The 18606-nt window shown below is 37.6% G+C and overlaps 1 protein-coding gene across 1 annotated transcript in view; it reads right to left on the reverse strand.

Annotated features, from left to right (window-relative positions):
• Window positions 1-17205, reverse strand: part of LOC140165987 (serine/threonine-protein kinase NIM1-like) — a 101942-nt gene extending 84737 nt beyond the window's left edge. The window contains 2 exon segments of the mRNA XM_072189351.1: window positions 2561-2968; window positions 17077-17205. The gene's annotated coding sequence lies outside the window, so the exon portion shown is untranslated.
• Between the last annotated feature and the right edge of the window lie 1401 nt (window positions 17206-18606).

Here is an 18606-nt window from a genome sequence, read left to right on the forward strand (position 1 = left end):
TCGGGGATGATGCTGTCGATCGGGTTACGGACCTTTAAGTGGCACAGCAATCCTTCTTTAGGGTAGGACATTTGATCATGCAGGGGCGGATTTAGGGGGGGGGGGCGCAGCCGGCGCGCGCCCCCTCTATTTTTTGACTAGCAAATGGCGCCGCTAACTTAAAATACAAAAATTGTAAGAAATTTAAAAAAGGAACAAATTCGCCATGAACAGCAAACAATGGGCCAAAACCGTTGAGTTTTCGAGGGGGTAACCCCCTTTAACACATTTTTTTCGTCAAAAAAATTCCTGGATCCGACCCTGTGATGCAATGATAAAATCCCTGTTTAGGGTGTGAAAACAGGCGCGTTATACGTGTTTAGGGTATCGTTTTAGCCAAGGGTTAAATCCTTGTTTAGGGTGCTTTTCAAAAGCTGATTATCGCGGATGGTGTACAGGCCACAATGGGAGTGACCCCCCCGGGACCCAGATACCATTGATTATCAACCTTGAAACATACTGACAGCCATGTTAGATGTTCAAATTACATGTAAAATCAGACAAACCTACTGAATTAAGACAAATAAATTTACTGACATTTCAGCACAATATGTACTCACTTATCCAGATCCAAATTGATAAATTAGAGGAACCTGCAGGTACAGTGTACATGTCATGTATGACAGCTTCAGACATGTAATGTACCATGGTTTGATGGGGCATGTTATAGGGGATGATCTATCCAATCAGACTGTGAGTTTGAAAAATTGAGGAGTGTGATAAATAGCACTCCTCAAACTTTGTGAGAAGTGTTATTTTGTGAATGAGGAGTGTGATAATGCTAAAATGTGATGTTAGCTTAAAGATTAAGAGTGTGATAAATTGCACTCCCTATGATCATTTGAGGAGTGCGGAGGAGTGTGATCACACTCGCACTCCTCAAAATTAACCTAAAGCCTGACCAATAAACCTGGCTACATTCGCTCTAATTTTCATGTCCCTATTTTTGGATGATCTCCTGAACATCTCTTTTACTTTGTACCTAGACATGAATGTGGAAGTGTATAGTAACCTCCGCACAACCTACATCTGACAATCGCTCATCCAAGATGCATGCTACATGGCATGAGAATGGTACGGTATTAAATTATTCACAATGCAAGTTTTGGGTGAATTTCAAAACTGCTTGAGGAATGTTCATTTGAAATGTACGTTTTTCCCGTCCCCCGCATATCCAAGATGGCCGCCATCATCCGACGCACAACTCATTTGGTTTTTGATACTTTGTTAAATTAAAAATGCTTATCAAATGGGACATTTGGGCCCATTTACAGAAACATTTTGAAAACTTGTGCCTGTTCCAAAATGATCTTCTGGTACCATGTTGTATTATTTTTTGTGGTTCATGTTCAGTGATATTGCTCATGTTGAAGTGTTTGTGCACCTTGGTTTGGAACTGAATGTGTATAATTTGGAAAAAGTTTATAATATTCATCACCTGGAAATTTCAACTCCACGTTCATCGCTGTATGACATCAACATGAAAATATTCCCCAGCCATTCACTCCATGCTAGTACACACTACACCAACACCAGACGGATAGAAATGCTTATAGCGAATGCAACTACCATGCTTGAAATGATAATGAAATCAGCCAACAAGATTGGCTTTATATATTATTTATTCACAAAATAGGATCAGGAATAGTGTACAGGGGAACTTTATCTGATGAGCCCCTAGACATTAATTTCAATAATTACCTTTCTACATGCCTGAGTGTTTTTCAATTATATAATATCTGGTATTTTTTGTTTCATTCAATTTAATTGAATGTCATTATTTATTTATAAATTCATTATACATGTATTTATAAATCTATTATTATTTGTAATTTGATACTTGCATTTCCCTGTACATGTATTTCCAATTTATCATTATTACTAACTCGTACTAAGCAAATAATGGGACTAAAAGTTCAAGAGAGAAAGAACATTATAACAACATACATTATCAAAAGAAAGAAAGGAAAAGAAAAAAAAGCAATAAATTGGAGCTGACCAGGAATGAAATGAGAACTAGAATTACGCAGTTTGTAATTAATTAATTTTACACGGTTTGTAATTAAGGTGGCCCCACACAAAGGTGTGTAAATAACAAAGGTTTGTAAATACAAATAATATGTACATATGTAATATGCAAAAATGCACATAAGAGAAATTAATGAAAATTCTAAACTAATAATATAGATAAAGACTTGTGTATTATGTTTTAATCAGTCCATTACCAACCTTTCCTGGTTACCAGGCCACGACGTTCCTAAAACACACAAAACTATCTCATGCATCATTTAAAGACTAACTCTTAAATAATTCATAATATAAACCTGTAAATATTATGATGCATAATTTTTACTTAGCAAAATAGCACCCCTTTCAAACAAATTAAATTATTCAAGTAGTATAAATCAGATTTAAAGTAGACAACCTATATTAGCAGATGTACAACAAGTAAAAAAAAAATGTTGGAAAAATATATAAAAGGTTAAAAGTTAAAATGTGCAAAAATTTAATGTTAGCATACCTTATATTGTGCCTATGATATCCCATGAATGATGGCTTGATGTCCATGCCAGGTGCACATGATGATGCTTGCCTGCGGTAGAATCCTACGCATTATGGCAGCACCGATAACTCTCTAACCAAGTAACACACAGATTACTAAATACATACGGCTAGATGCTGGTACTGTACAGTTAACAGAATAATACAGTTTCCCAAGCTCTCTCATCCCACTGGTAACAATTTAATTTACCGAGTCATCCAAGCACAGTGTCTTAAAGGAAAACAGCAATATCCAGCGGTGAGAATGTTACCGATGCTGGCTAGGTGTTACTCCAATTTCAAATCAAAATTTCCAATTTAGCATGTAGTGTTGCTGAGGTACCACTCGAAGGTAGTGAACAATCGATGTAAGCGCCGTACAATATACCTGAAAGAAATTGAGTGAAATGGAGAAATTATTGGAGCAGTAGGTAGTTCCCTCTATAAAGATGATCCAATCAATTCAAACTAAATAAAAATCCTCCTGCTCACATGTGCGTATGGAAGCGTGTAAGTGAATAAACTGAGGAAATGAACCCACATACAAATGCTAGCTTTAACGTGAGAGCGTGTGTGGGGATATTATTTTGTGTTCATACATGTATAGACTGGCTGGTTAGAAAATTGCAAACCGCAGGCTGCATGGGGGCCCTGTTTGGTTTCATCACGACAGAAGCAGCAGTGATATCTTGTGCTCGCAGCTGTGAGGGGCAACTCTATAGAGTATGTTGCTTACCAGATAATGTACTATGTGTATTTTCATTTTAGTTTACTGTCTCTGTATATGGGATCAAGGAAGACAAGTGCTTTGTCGGCAAGTTGTTACTAACATCGACCTTTTATAATATGTGTGAATAAAGTGTGCAATTTCTTTTGGTATTTTTATCTTTGCCTGTACCATAATAAAAAACATAAGGACGCAAATTGCATCACTTTCATTATGATTTCGTACATGTATCAAAATTCAATTTTCTTGCAAAACAGACATTTTGATTTGAACTGGAGGGCTACATATTAGAGTCACGCGGTAGCCGTGACCAGCAAGTTTTTAAAAAAAAAAGACTGATAAAGAAGACTAATAACAGATGCTCCCGCGAGACTATATTTACAGCTAACATTAAAACACTTGACTTCTATTGTTCGATGTTATTTTTCGCTGGGTACAAAATGTGGCTAAAACCATGCTAAATGTTATTTACAGTCCCAGGTGTAATATCTTGACAACTCATTAATTCAAAAAGGGCCACCAATCCTACAGTCAATTATTGTTCGTAATAAACAAATGGTTTTTGCTTCCATTTCACGCGGTATTTCATAGCGAAAATTAGTTGCAAATCATACTGATCCAGAATTTTGGACACTGCTACAAGTCTACCCTGGTTATCACCTTCACACCACTTTTTCAGATTCACTTCCAATTATACCCTAGCAATTTCTGAAATACCTTACATACAAAAAATCAAGTTTTTCACAATTCTTTTGTTCTTTTCGGACGACACATCAATTCATATAATAAATATTGTACATCGACACGCTATTTCACAGCCGACTCCCGTGGTCTAATGGTAAATGACTTGGACTCCTACTCTGGGGACTGGAGTTCGAAATCCGATGACCAAATTTTTTTTTTTTTACAACCATTTATTAAACAATTAATTTTCGTTCATCAAGAATAACATAATTTTAAACATCTGGTGCTATTGTGATTTTTTTTTTTTTATCAAAGCAAGATGTTTTATTCTCAGGGAAATTGTTTATTAACCCCCCCCCCCGAGACTGCAGGGCTTGAAGAATGAGGGAAATTAAAAACCACAAATCGCGAAAGACCGCCAACAACCGCCGCTCAATAGGGATGTCAAACTAGATTGCCCAAGAGGGCAACAAAGAACCACAAACCGCGAAATATGGATATCCAACCAGTTTAAAAGACAAATTAGCCACCGATAGAGGCCAGGGCCTGAACAAGTAGAGAAATTAAAACCACAAACCGCGAAAGAATGCCAAAAACCGCCGCTCACTAGGGATATCCAACTATATTGGCCCGCAGGGCTACAAAGAACCACAAACCGCGCAATTTGGATATCATACAAATTAAAACCACAAACTGCGAAAGACAACCAACAACCGCCGCTCAATAGAGACATCCAGCTAGATTGGCCCGCAGGGCTTCAAAAACCACATACCGCGAAGTATAGTTATGCAACAAGCTTAAACTATAAATTAACCCCCGATAAATGGTAGGGCATAAAGAATGAGGGAAATCAAAACCACAAACCGCGAAAGACCGCCAACAACCGCCGCTTAATAGGAAATCCAACTAGATCTATAAATCTAAATAACTATCAACCGCGAAATTTGGATATCCAACTAGATTTCCCGCAGAACTACAAAGAACCGCACACCGCCAAGTATAGTCATCCCGATAGAGGGTAGGGCATGAAGAATGAGGAAATTAAAACTACAAACCGCGAAAGACCGCCAACAACCGCCGCTTAATAGGAAATCCAACTAGGGCTACGAAGAACTATCAACCGCGAAATTTGGATATCCAACTAGATTACCCCGCAGGGCTACAAAGGACCACACACCGCGAAGTATAGTTATCCAACGAGCTTAAACTATAAATTAACCCCGATAGAAGGTAGGGCATGAAGAATGAGGGAAATTAAAACTACAAACCGCGAAAGACCGCCAACAACCGCCGCTTAATAAGGAAATCAACTAGATTGCCCATAGGGCTACAAAGAACTATCAACCGCTTGAAATTTGGATATCCAACTAGATTGCCCCGCAGAGTTACAAAAATCACAATCATTAAAACATAATTATCTTGCTAAGTCGTGGCACTTAGACGCTTCCGTAGTACAAGCCTTGCTACATAGTTTCAATTTGAAATCGGACTGACTCTGTGTCTCGCTGGCATCGTCAACATTGGGTATGTGTTGTTCATATTTACATTTCTTAGTTGCCTTGAATAATTAAAGTATATTAAAATGTATATGTATATTAACATTACAGTCACGCGGTAGCTGTGACCAGCAAGTTTTAAAAATAAACGGCTGATAAAGTTTTATTAAATTATTTACTGTCATAAATCAAGGATAACATAATTTCAATTCTATTTTTCGTTTTATTAGCTTTTTATGGAGTACTTCAGTAACCCGATGACTTTCCAAGCTTAGAGCTGCTTGGCTACATTCATAAAAAGAAAGAAAGTCCACCAAAAAAACGTTGACAACGTAAAGAAAGCAGCAAGTTTAAAAAGCCCCCACCTCGGCTCACTTTTTGAAACTTGGTCCCATTTTGAATATCAACAGCAAATCGGTGGTTTTAACGTTTAAACAATAGCATCATTGCCATTAACATGCCTTCTTGTTATTCGTTTAATTCAATCATTGGTCATGAACTTAATAATTATTATAAAACAAAACATATATAGGATATTGGCCAAGAACAACACAATAACCTTTCTGATCGTTCCAGAATTATGCTAACAACTTAATATCGCATCGGCACATTAAAGATACATAACACTTCTGGAAATAATTTAAGTTGATAATTATGACAAAAATTAAATCAGTATCTTTTACAAATGGGACCAAGTTTCAAAAAGTGAGCCGAGGTGGGGGCTTTTTAAACTTGCTGCTTTCTTTACGTTGTCAACGTTTTTTTGGTGGATATACATATGTACATGATGCATTTACATGTATGGGGATTGCAGTTTCAGTGGGTAGTATTTCTTTGAGAAACCTTTGGTTTTTTCCCACCAAAATAACCCTAATGTTGGTCTTTATTTTTTATTTATTTATTTCACAAATTGTGAAAATAGGTCTATGATTACAGCAAAATCATCAGAAATTGGTGTTTCAGTGAAAATTACCCTTAGCAATTAAGAAGGGTAGTTGTGCAAAGCTGATCATGAACATACACATAGTATCTTAAATTGCAATGAATTTCACCCAACAGTCATTGACAAGGTCAATGAACAGAATTATATGGAATCAAACTAATTCTCAAGAAGAGCTCTGATGGTGGCCCGTCATCCACTGGTCACTGTAACTCCATGATGCTTTAATGGAGTTCAAACAAATAGGCAAGAGATCCAGGGGGGGGGGGCACTTCCATAACAGATATGCATCATGTGCCTCGGGATATACAATTTGTCGTGGCACTTAGACGCTTCCGTAGTACAAGCCTTGCTACATAGTTTCAATTTGAAATCGGACTGACTCTGTGTCTCGCTGGCATCGTCAACATTGGGTATGTGTTGTTCATATTTACATTTCTTAGTTGCCTTGAATAATTAAAGTATATTAAAATGTATATGTATATTAACATTACAGTCACGCTGTAGCTGTGACCAGCAAGTTTAAAAATAAACGGCTGATAAAGTTTTATTAAATTATTTACTGTCATAAATCAAGGATAACATAATTTCAATTCTATTTTTCGTTTTATTCGTTTTATGGAGTACTTAGCAACCCGATGACTTTCCAAGCTTAGAGCTGCTTGGCTACATTCATAAAAGAAAGAAAATCCACCAAAAAAGCGTTGACAACGTAAAGAAAGCAGCAAGTTTAAAAAGCCCCCACCTCGGCTCACTTTTTAAAACTTGGTCCCATTTTGAATATCAACAGCAAATCGGTGGTTTTAACGCTTAAACAATAGCATCATTGCCATTAACATGCCTTCTTGTTATTCGCTTTAATTCAATCATTGGTCATGAACTTAATAATTATTATAAAACAAAACATATATAGGATATTGGCCAAGAACAACACAATAACCTTTCTGATCGTTCCAGAATTATGCTAACAACTTAATATCGCATCGGCACATTAAAGATACATAACACTTCTGGAAATAATTTAAGTTGATAATTATGACAAAAATTAAATCAGTATCTTTTACAAATGGGACCAAGTTTCAAAAAGTGAGCCGAGGTGGGGGCTTTTAAACTTGCTGCTTTCTTTTACGTTGTCAACGCTTTTTTGGTGGATATACATATGTACATGATGCATTTACATGTATGGGGATTGCAGTTTCAGTGGGTAGTATTTCTTTGAGAAACCTTTGGTTTTTTCCCACCAAAATAACCCTAATGTTGGTCTTTATTTTTAAGAAAAATACTTCATAAATTGTGAAAATAGGTCTATGATTACAGCAAAATCATCAGAAATTGGTGTTTCAGTGAAAATTACCCTTAGCAATTAAGAAGGGTAGTTGTGCAAAGCTGATCATGAACATACACATAGTATCTTAAATTGCAATGAATTTCACCCAACAGTCATTGACAAGGTCAATGAACAGAATTATATGGAATCAAACTAATTCTCAAGAAGAGCTCTGATGGTGGCCCGTCATCCACTGGTCACTGTAACTCCATGATGCTTTAATGGAGTTCAAACAAATAGGCAAGAGATCCAGGGGGGGGGCACTTCCATAACAGATATGCATCATGTGCCTCGGGATATACAATTTGTTACCCCCCTGGGACCATCCTTTTTTCAAAGTTTCATACCGAATGATCCCATTTTTTTAAGGTTGTGTACTGAATGACCCCATATTTTTGTCAGAGGCTGAAAAAATGTTTTTTTCCCTGCAAGCAATCCAGAATTTCCCTCCAGTTTTACCAAATTTCCCTCCAGTATGACATATTTCCCTTATGTATTTCTTTATTTTTTTGGTCAAAAACCAAACATTTCCCGGCAATGAGCTTCCCGTATTGCCCATTTTTTCCTGCCATGATTTTTGTAATTGTACATTTGATCTGAATGCCCCCTACTTTTAACATGGCCGAGGCACATCCCTGCCATTTCAGATAGGGAGTGCCTCCCCCGGGCAAGAGATAGGCAAAAAAATAAATTCATTTATAATAATGTACAAAGTGCATACCATTCTGTGCACAAGAGAACAACATCAAGATATAAATAAAATCCGGAGGTCATGGTATGCATTATACATTATGAGCAGTTATATGTAATATGTATGCACATGTATACATTTCATTTAAAAATTTTAACACCATGTGGTGATGTTGAGAATAATCCAAACAACTTCACAAAACTATTTCAAAAATGAAGGGATGGCACTGTTTGAAAAAATATTATATATTATAGTGTCATATAATTACACAACTAATTTTATCCCCTTCCTGTCAACTTTTCTTCCATGATTACCATGAATCTTAAAATAATACTGTTACATGAATCAACTATATACATGTACGTATACATGTACTCACTTTTATAGTTTCTAATAATTTGTAAGGCTTCAAACATGGTAACTAACCTTGAGTTACCTTGGTTACCAGTTAAGGCAGCCATACAAATGATTTCATTATGAGGAGTGTAATAATAAGGAAAACTAATAAATATTAACAATTTAATAATGATAACATTTGATAAAAAAAGTAACAAAAGTAATGATTACAAAGCATTTAACAGTTCACCCAATCCTTGGGTGCCTGGGTACATTTAATATTTAATTTTTACAATATATATATAACACCTAATAGAACCAAATTACCGGTATGTGCACATCTGCAACAAAATAAAGGAAAACACAACATGCAATGCATTTTTACTTTATCAAATTAACACAAAGTCTGGAAAAAAATACCCCAAAAAAGTTTGATCGAGCATTGCTATCTTCTGAAGATAGCAAGGATATTATTGATAAACAGATTCATTGTTTTGACACCTTCTGGTCTTGAATTTTGTATATTTTACAAATTTCTATTATTATTAAAATTATTTACAGCTGTCATAAAAAAACAGGCAATAGCTTTGGGACTTACCATATCTTCTAATAAATGCCCAGAGGCATGAAAAAAAGGGGGGGGGGGACAAATATTAGGTCATTTTTACAATGATAATTCCTGGAAAAATTGTTAGCTTAAAAATCATGCTGAAATTATGAACTTGGGATCAACGACTTCCTGTTCACTTCCAGGTTTACGATGTAATTTTTGCCAACATCTCACACCATTACTGATTGTGTGTGGACAGTACAGTAGTCGTAAGCTTACTTGGACAAAACACCATGGCAATTGTTTGGTTTTTGGGGAAGCCCGCATTTATTTAATTAATTTTTTTCGAAAAGACTGCAGGGGTATTTATTAGGATATACGGTACGATGGGTTCAGGAAGCGTCTTAAAATTCTTTGTGAAATAGATGAATAAGATGATAAGATCTCAATGGTTTACAGGAAGGCAAAAAAAGGGGGGGGGTTGATTTCCTCTTCTGCCCGACCATAATCTGGGGGAAAACAAGCTTTTTTGTTTTACTGTACAAGAGAGTTAGTAGTAACGACCCAAATTTTGGAAATTCCAGTAAAGTTTTTTTCTCTTTCATAACTTTTTTGACATCCTGAAAACATTTTTAACAGTTTCTTTGCACTTCTAAACTGTTTTAAAAACATGAATTAAAAAACTTTGGTATACTCATACTGTAGAGAAATATCAAAATTCACACCTATCTGGGCTATTTGGCATACATGTTTGGCTATGACCTTTAAAAATAAATCGGGATGGGATAGGACTGTCATACCATCGTAAATATATAGAAGAAAATGGTAATGTGCCATGAACTGGGGTATAGGAAAAGGTGTAGGCATTATTTTTTTTAGTTTTGATCTTATTTTGTTGCTAATGTAGCTAAAATTGTGGAAAGTAGCAAAAACTTCACACTCTATTTACTTTTTGAGATGTTGCAATTCAAACAAAGCAAAGTCAGAGGCCGGGGTACTCAGTACAAATGACCATACGGGACGTGCATAAACATGGGTAGCATTTTCAGCCTTCTGGTATGGAAATGACCCCTTTTGCAAAGCCTATTTTGGTAGATGAAGGGGTCCGTTTTTCAAAATTTTCCCAAAATTTTGTGAAAATTTGTAAAAACTAAGACAATTTTGAGTAAATTCGGCCGAAAATTTTGACTTTTGGTATATCAATGGGTCCAAATTTCTTGAAAAATTGGTATATTTATGGGTCTACTTCCAAAATCTCAGCGGCACGTCCCTACCAAAACCAAACTTGAGTACCCCCCCCCCCCGGGTCAGAGGGCAGGTACTGCACCTATAGTTGAGGCATGTGAAAAGTATAGGGAATATTGATTTTTCTCAAGATATTTTTTATTGTAACATTGCACAACCCAGCAAGGTATTGAGATGGACTATTTATTGTTTTGGTACCGGGCATTATTATCTAGTTTAAGGTGGTACTACACCCCTTGATAAATTTGTGACAATTTTTGCATTTTCCTCAAAAAATAATAACACACTGGTAACAAAAGTTATGTATATCATAGTACACTGGAATTTCAGTGACTCAACTCACTCAAGACAGGCAGTACGTTAAGAAAAGGGAGCAAAATGAGTCTGATGTCGATCAAAATCCAAATTCAGTTTTTAGTAACATTATGAGCTATTCTCACAGCTTTATTTTGCTGAAACCCCATCATAATTAGACTTACGGTTCCAGAGATATGGCCATTTTAGTTATGCTCAGAACAATATATGAAACAAAGGAAGTTGATACTATATTATTAGCAATTTCTCAAAATTAAAATTCCTGACATCCGACTCATTTTGCTTGATCGCATCACATTTAATGAACCACTTGTCTTGAATCACTGAAATTTCAGTGAAGTAACTGGATTAACTATAATATGTATGTACAACTTTTGTTACCAGTATGTTACTTAGTTTCTTTATGAGAAAAATGCAAAAGTAGTCACAAAATTTATCAGGGGGTGTAGTACCACCTTAAATTGTGACCAATTTTACTCCCAAGATATGTAGGTTAACTTGTTGCAAGTGTGCTACAATCATAGGCAGGGACAGATTTAAGCGGTGGCCCTGCGCCAGTGGATTTTGCGTCGGGCCAGTAAACTTCCAACAATGCTGACCCGACGAGCCACTAGATATTTGAGCCTGATATAACTCACATGAGACAAGATGGACATATTTTGACACAGTATCTGCTCCATACTTATACATGTAGTTTATAATTTTTCGTCTTTTATTCTTGAATTGCATGCAAGTTGGAAATAATTATATGGCCGCTTTTTACAGCAATGGTAGACCTACGTACTGTTACCAAGCTCTTTTCGTGCTCTATATGATGATGATAACAATACCGCATAGTCGCATACCTGAACCTTTGTGAACCTTTTGAACTAGATTTTGCACTTTTTGCAGTAGAACATATTGACAAAGTTGGGCCAGTAAATTTATTGCAGGGCCAGTAGGCTTGCCATTTCACTGGCCCTGAGGGCCAGTAGAAAACTGAAACCTAAGTCTGTCCCTGATCATAGGTTCAAGGCTTTTCCTATATAACATTACTGCACTATATGTATGCATTTATGCTCCAAAAAAACGGAGTTAAATACCCTACTTTGCGACTATCGGCAAAACTGGCGAAACCATAGCACATCCATGTTTCTGCATGAAAAATTTGTTGCTCTAGATAAGTCTAGCTGATTATAGTATGATAAAGCCATTGTTTTTTGTTCCCAGTCGTTTTATTGCGATACGTAAAGCTACCAGAGGTACCCAGACACATGTTTGAAACGAAAAAAAAAGGAAAGCGGAAATTGAAATCGGTCAGAAAAATGAAAAACAAACAGATTTCTGCTAAAAAGCAGTCTGCAGAGGGCTCACAGGCCTGTTAAAAATACATATTACTGATCGTCAGAAGCCAAGAATAAATAAAAGTTAATGTCATCAGACAACATTTTATCAGCAAAATGGTTGAATATTGTTCCTAACTTACTAATTGAGTCAATGTCCTTGACGTTGGCGTTTTATTTGATCCTCTAGCATTGCATCAACATGGGGAATACTGAATACCGAATACCCCGTCTAATCATGACTTCATTCTCTTAGTCGGGCTGATGTCACAAAGGGAAATAGCCTTGTAAAACCAGTGTACGCATGTGCAGTTCCCCTTTCTCGAGCTGGATGCTATGCGCGTGCTTGTGCAAAGGGGACAATATTCCCGGATGTCCGTCCGAGTGAATACATACGCGCTATATGCGTGATTGGTCGATTTCCGTTCGTAAACAAGCTACGCTAGAACCGATGGACGCTCGTGAGTAGGATATACACACGTATGCTCGCGAGCTATTTACGCAAAGCACGAGTGATGTACGCGATGTTCATGCACGTTAAACTGTAAACACCATGGACTGATCAAGTAAACGTTTTCTCACAAAAACTTTAAAAAAGATAATTGTGGAGGATAACAGCACGCAGACCATGTTGACATTTTACTACTAAAAACTACCAATTCCTTATCCTTTTTATTATTTTAAAAGTTTTCCCCTTGCTAATTGTAAGAAAACTCAGATCATTCACGCTATGCGTAAACAGCTCGCAAGCATAGAGTGCGTATATCCTACTCACGAGCATGGGTTGGTTATAGCGCGGCTTGTTTACGACCGGATATCCGCTTATCAACTAAGGCTGGCATTTTCGGGCGGGCTCACAGGTACCCGCTCGAGATTACATTACCCAGGCAGGAAATACCCCGGGTGCCCGAAATTAATTTTTTTTTTTAAAGTTTTTTTTTTTTTGGTTTTGTAGTGTCCCTGGACCTAGACCTAAATGCTAGGATCAATCATGGTTGACCTAAAAAAAAATACTTTGTTTTCATGTCATACTCTACTAATGATATCAAAATGCATTCAAATTCAATGCATTTTGATATCATTAATTTTTTTGCAATTTCGGTACCCGGTTACCCGCCCGAAAAATTGGGCGAGATTGGTCGAGAGCCGGGCATAAACAGCGTTAATGCCCGGTGTCCCGGATGTGAGATCGCCGGGTAGGGAAAATGAAGGAAAATCATGTTTTAGGTATGAGAGGCAAACCTTTTTAGTTAACACATTTGCTAGTCAGCCAAATTGGCCTAGACCGTAGCCTTGTTCAAGGCCTTCTAAGATTTCCTCCCTGCTTGATTTATTTTTGGGCTCGCGAAGTTAGTGAGGGCCACAGATTAGGGCTATTAATGACCGTGCGTATGCTGAAAAATCTAACTTGGGCTTAGTCTATGAACCGCCAAAACGAAGGCCTTGTGTAAATTGCCAAAATCTGTTGCAACGGATTCTTCACGGGGGGTATATGTGACACGATCTGGTCAATGGGGACCAAAGGCGGCAAATTTGAAATTGAGATAAAGGTAAAAACATATGGAGTAAAAAACAATAAAATACATAAGAAAACAGACATCAAAAAACTTCATAACTTTTGAACCAAGTATGCTAGACCTTTGGCATTTTCAGTAAATGATAGCCTATTGTATGTATAGTGTAAATAACATTAACTCAATTTTCAAAAATGCCTCCTTTGGCCCCCATGGACCAGATTGTGTCACATATATCATATGGCAAAATGGATTCTTTGCGGGGGATATATTTTCTATATTTGGCAACTTATGAATATTTTTGGTCAACTATTTTATGGATGACTTCGTCAATTCGCCTCTGATCAGCTGTTTCAGCCACTTTCAGGATGCGATGTCATGTCGATGCTTTATGAGCTCGATTAATGTAAATATTGAGATTTTATTATTATTATTGAAGCAAGGCCCTAGATATTTGCTATCGGCTGCCGATAAGTTGGACATCGCAGATTTTCGTCCCCAACAACGTACTGTGTATAAATGCAATGGAGGCTGCTAGCTGCTTGGACAACTAAATATAATTTGAGAACTTGCCCACCGTACCGAAAATCTCATTCCTATTGTCCAAGCAGCCCCTTTCTGTTGGGAATTTCTTAGACAGAGTAGGGGGAGAATTGCTGTTGTCATTTGTCCTCTAACAGCACTCGTGAACGACCAGCTAGCAGCTTGCTTCCCTGGAGAGACGAGGAATCCAAACAGCGTGTCTGCCGGGCCTGTCTGACTAAAGATACCCGTTCTGCTCTCAGTATAGTGGAGAGCTGGTCTCCACTATACTGAGAGCAGGTCTCTTATTTTATCCCTTGAGAAAGAAAAGTTTTGTCTTTTTGAAACGTCGGTTTTTAACTTTGTTTATATATTTTGTCTTACTCCCCCATTGGATGTTGTGTCATATTTTCCCTGTTTTTAATTTTATCCATTGCTAGTGTGACACTGTTGTATCCTTTTGGATCCATCCTTTGGTTCCCTGCTGGTCAGTTGGAACAGATTTTCCCTGTTTTTAATATTTAGATACCCGGCCTTGAACAAGGCTACCTAGACCGGGGCGCCGGGGCCCAAACACAATACAAATTTACATATAAATTTAAAAGAAAAGATTGGTCAAGGAAACCTGCATAAATTTATAATTATATGTTGTCTATACTTCACTTGACCCAAATATATGATTTTTTTGGTGATGAGACAATCGCACATGGAATTTTAGAGGGATTTTGATAGCAGTTCCACATAGAAAAGCTGCCATCATCATGAGACAACATTGTATCACTGTTTTAGATCTAGAAACACCACCGAAAGGCTGTTTTGCTGAATCTTTTTGATGAAAGTCAATCTTTGCTACGGAAAGTGCTAGGACAAAATGTTTTTCAGTTTTGGCTTTCTTTACTCAAGGGCTTTAATTTGATATTAAAATGATGCAGTTTGATGGCAAATTTGAATTCACCTTTCATCTACATGTTTTTAATAATGTTACTTACTTACTTGTAAGTTTTTGTTATTATTTTGATGAAATAAGAATCGCAAAATGTTCTGGTATATGTATGAACAGCAACATGAATATATTTTTATGCCCTTGGACTGCAAGCTGCCCCTCGGGCATAAACAACCGTTTAGTCATGAAAATATACAGTATGAATGAACCCCTAATTTATGCCCGATAAGTGTCTTGACCATGTCTACATGTCTTGACCATCTTGCACAGTGTCGACACCCTGTATTATATTAAAGATTTTTTCCCTGCAACTTAATACTCCGTTGGTGAGCGACGGCGATTGGTATTGGTATTTCACCGAACGCAAGAAAAGGAGTCCTATCTGATTGGCTAGGAATCGATCGCTAGATCGCTCAGTGCTGAAGTACAAACTCAAAATGTAGAGATGTATTCAATTCTATAAAAATCAATATTCTATTATTGACGCAGATAAAGAAAGTTGCATAGTGTTTCGATAGCTCCCGATATAGTGCATTTTATTATAGACTTTTGATTTAATATTCTATAGAGCACGTGGATCCGACCTTAATATGATTTTAATTCTCAAACAGTTGAATATATATCACAATTTTAATGTACGATTTAAATCGTAATGTATAAAATGCAGTAAACTAGTCGTATAACGACAACAGCAATCGCCTATTAGTGTATTGAATTTCCAGTTAGTGTACGGTATTGAAAACAAAACCTGGGTTTTACCTGACAACAAATCGAATTTTCTTGTAATGGCAACATCATATGGGGTACTAGCAGGCGCAAATCTGGATCTGGATATGGTTGAGTCGGCAGCTTCAACTAGTAAAAGTCGTACTATCGCCAACTTTGGCGATTTTATTACTGGCGAAAAATCGTAAAAACATGTAGAATAGAAACTCTGTGGTATCTCATATCGTGTAAATGGTATGCTTAGCCTGAGTCGCTCGGCCTATCTCGAACAAAATCGTCATGCATGCCATAGTAGGCATAGCTTTTGAAAAACGAGACGTCGAGAGGATTCGCCGTACTATCACGGCAATTTTTGACACGAAGATATAATAGGGATGATGACGCTGTGTCTTGTCAACAAGAACAACATGACCACTCACTGTTGACCAGCTAGTACTCCTGTCAGCCCTCGAATTAACCCACGGCACCCATGGCATTTTGCCGTGGGTGCCCATCCCCACTGCCGTAATGCCCTCAAAATATGTCCTTTACCCAAGGCAGTCACTTGCCGTGCCCTCTAAAGAAGTTGCCGTCGGTGCCCTAGCCCTGCCCCTTCATTTATAAAATCATCTATCTATGTTTGTGTGTGTTTTCTTCACTTTTGAGAAATTGCCTTGGTGCCCTTCTCAAATTTTCAACAGTTGCCATGATGCCCTCTTGAAATATTACAAACTGCCGTGCTGCCTTGCCTTTTCAGTGAAAATCCAAGGCAATTTCCAACTTGCCCTAAAAAAGTTGCTGTGCCCCTTCAGATCCTTAATTCGAGGGCTGACTCCTGTCCAATCAGTGTTAGCCTGGTAGTGGTAGGGCATCATAGCATCATGATGCCCTAAACAACATGAGTCATGACTAACTGGTCCCTGCCAAAACATGCTAATGCTAACACTAACACTGACTGACTGATTGTGATGATAAATGTAGTTCCAGTATAAACTGTAACTCAGTAATCTTTATTTAACATTATGACATTATCTGATTATTAAGGGCCCAGTAAATGTCAGTATGTTGAAGGAAAAGACCGAAGACATGCACATGATGCAGGCAGGTCTAATGATAAAAATGTCGATGAACATGTATCTGTAGCATTTGATTTTAAACTAGTTTGATCTTTTATCTTACCTTCAATTGTGACAAGTCTAAATCAAATGACAACCCAAAATATTGAAGTCCATCGGAGAATCAGAATGGAGAATCGAAATATTTTTAGGATTGATAATACACTGTCCCCACTTCGCAGTGACAGATGAGCAAAGCCAACTTATCCAGCTAGCCAAGTGAATTAAAAAAACACAACAAAATAAAGCAGCTATTTGTGTAAACTCGTTCTAGCACAACATACGATTTATTATGAATTGTAGAGAACGCTATTCGTCAGTAGTTGTTGTCCCGTAGTATAGCGGACTGTTCGTGTGTGCATGGACAGAGACATAAGAACAGTGTAAACGAGACTTCAATCAATTAACGATTTCTTCTTTCCCAGTCGCATAATTTCGCTTCATTTTCCTGCCTCTAGTAGTAGAGCAGGAAGCGCACATTATTGTTCACATTGTGCTAAAAGCTGCTAAACTTACTTGGTACTTGGTACTTGGTGGTTATCCGCTCGAATACTCCGCAGGGAAGTCTGACGAAGAGACCCTGGATGAGTGGCACTAAATTTTGCTTTAAATTGGTTGTGGTTGGGGTCACTTCCCCACTATTCTGGGCAAAAATGACTGAATAGGCCTAAATGTTGGTTTTTGCTGTTATTTCATTGAACTGTATAATGTTGTTACACCGGCATGATCTGATGCTCATGGGTTGGATGACGTCCGGTTTAATGTGAACGATGTTGTTGATGATTTTATAGAAATAAGTGAGTTGGTTTGATTCCCTCCTGTCTTTAAGGGACGTCCATCCCAGGTCACATATCAGTATAACATTTTGGAGACACCCTTCCTCTTGAAGTCTCCACAAACAAACCGGGCAGCTCGTCGCTGGACTCTTTCCAGAGACGAAGTGTTCAGAAGTATTATGGGTTCCAGGCAACACTCTCATATTCAAGATGAGGTCTCACCAGTGGTGAGTATAATTATTTTCTCTCACTGTTTTTGATGCCGGGTAGAAGTAGTGCATAATGAAACTGAAGATGCGCCGGGGGATGCGAGTATAGTTTTGAAGGCTGCATCATAGTCTGGCGGTTCCAAGTCAAATTATTCTGGATGATGATGCCAAGATAAAAATGTGATTTCAGATTTCTCCTCCGAGTTGACACCTTGCATGGTGTAATTCCTCTTCCCTGGATTTCTCTTTCTGGAGATTCTCATGATGTTACATTTACTGGGATTAAATTTCATCCCCCAGGTATCCGCCCAGTATACAAGGGTGATGTCAATGTCTTTTTGAAGAAGAGATTCGTCAGTTGACGTCTGTATCTTCCGATATACTAAGCAATCATCCGCAAAAAGCCGAGTTGTTCCACCGACTGACAGCATTTATGTCATTAATGAAAAGCAGGAACAAGTGCGGACCAAGAACTGTCCCCTGCGGGACGCCGCTCTCCACATGCCACTCGGATGTTTCACCAGTGACAACAACTCTTTGCAGTCTGTCCGACAGGAATGATTTAAAGGCCCATTCAGTGATTCGCTCATCCGGATGATCGTAAAAATC

The sequence above is a fragment of the Amphiura filiformis genome, chromosome 1, assembly GCF_039555335.1.
Source record: "Amphiura filiformis chromosome 1, Afil_fr2py, whole genome shotgun sequence".
Classification (NCBI taxonomy): domain Eukaryota; kingdom Metazoa; phylum Echinodermata; class Ophiuroidea; order Amphilepidida; family Amphiuridae; genus Amphiura; species Amphiura filiformis.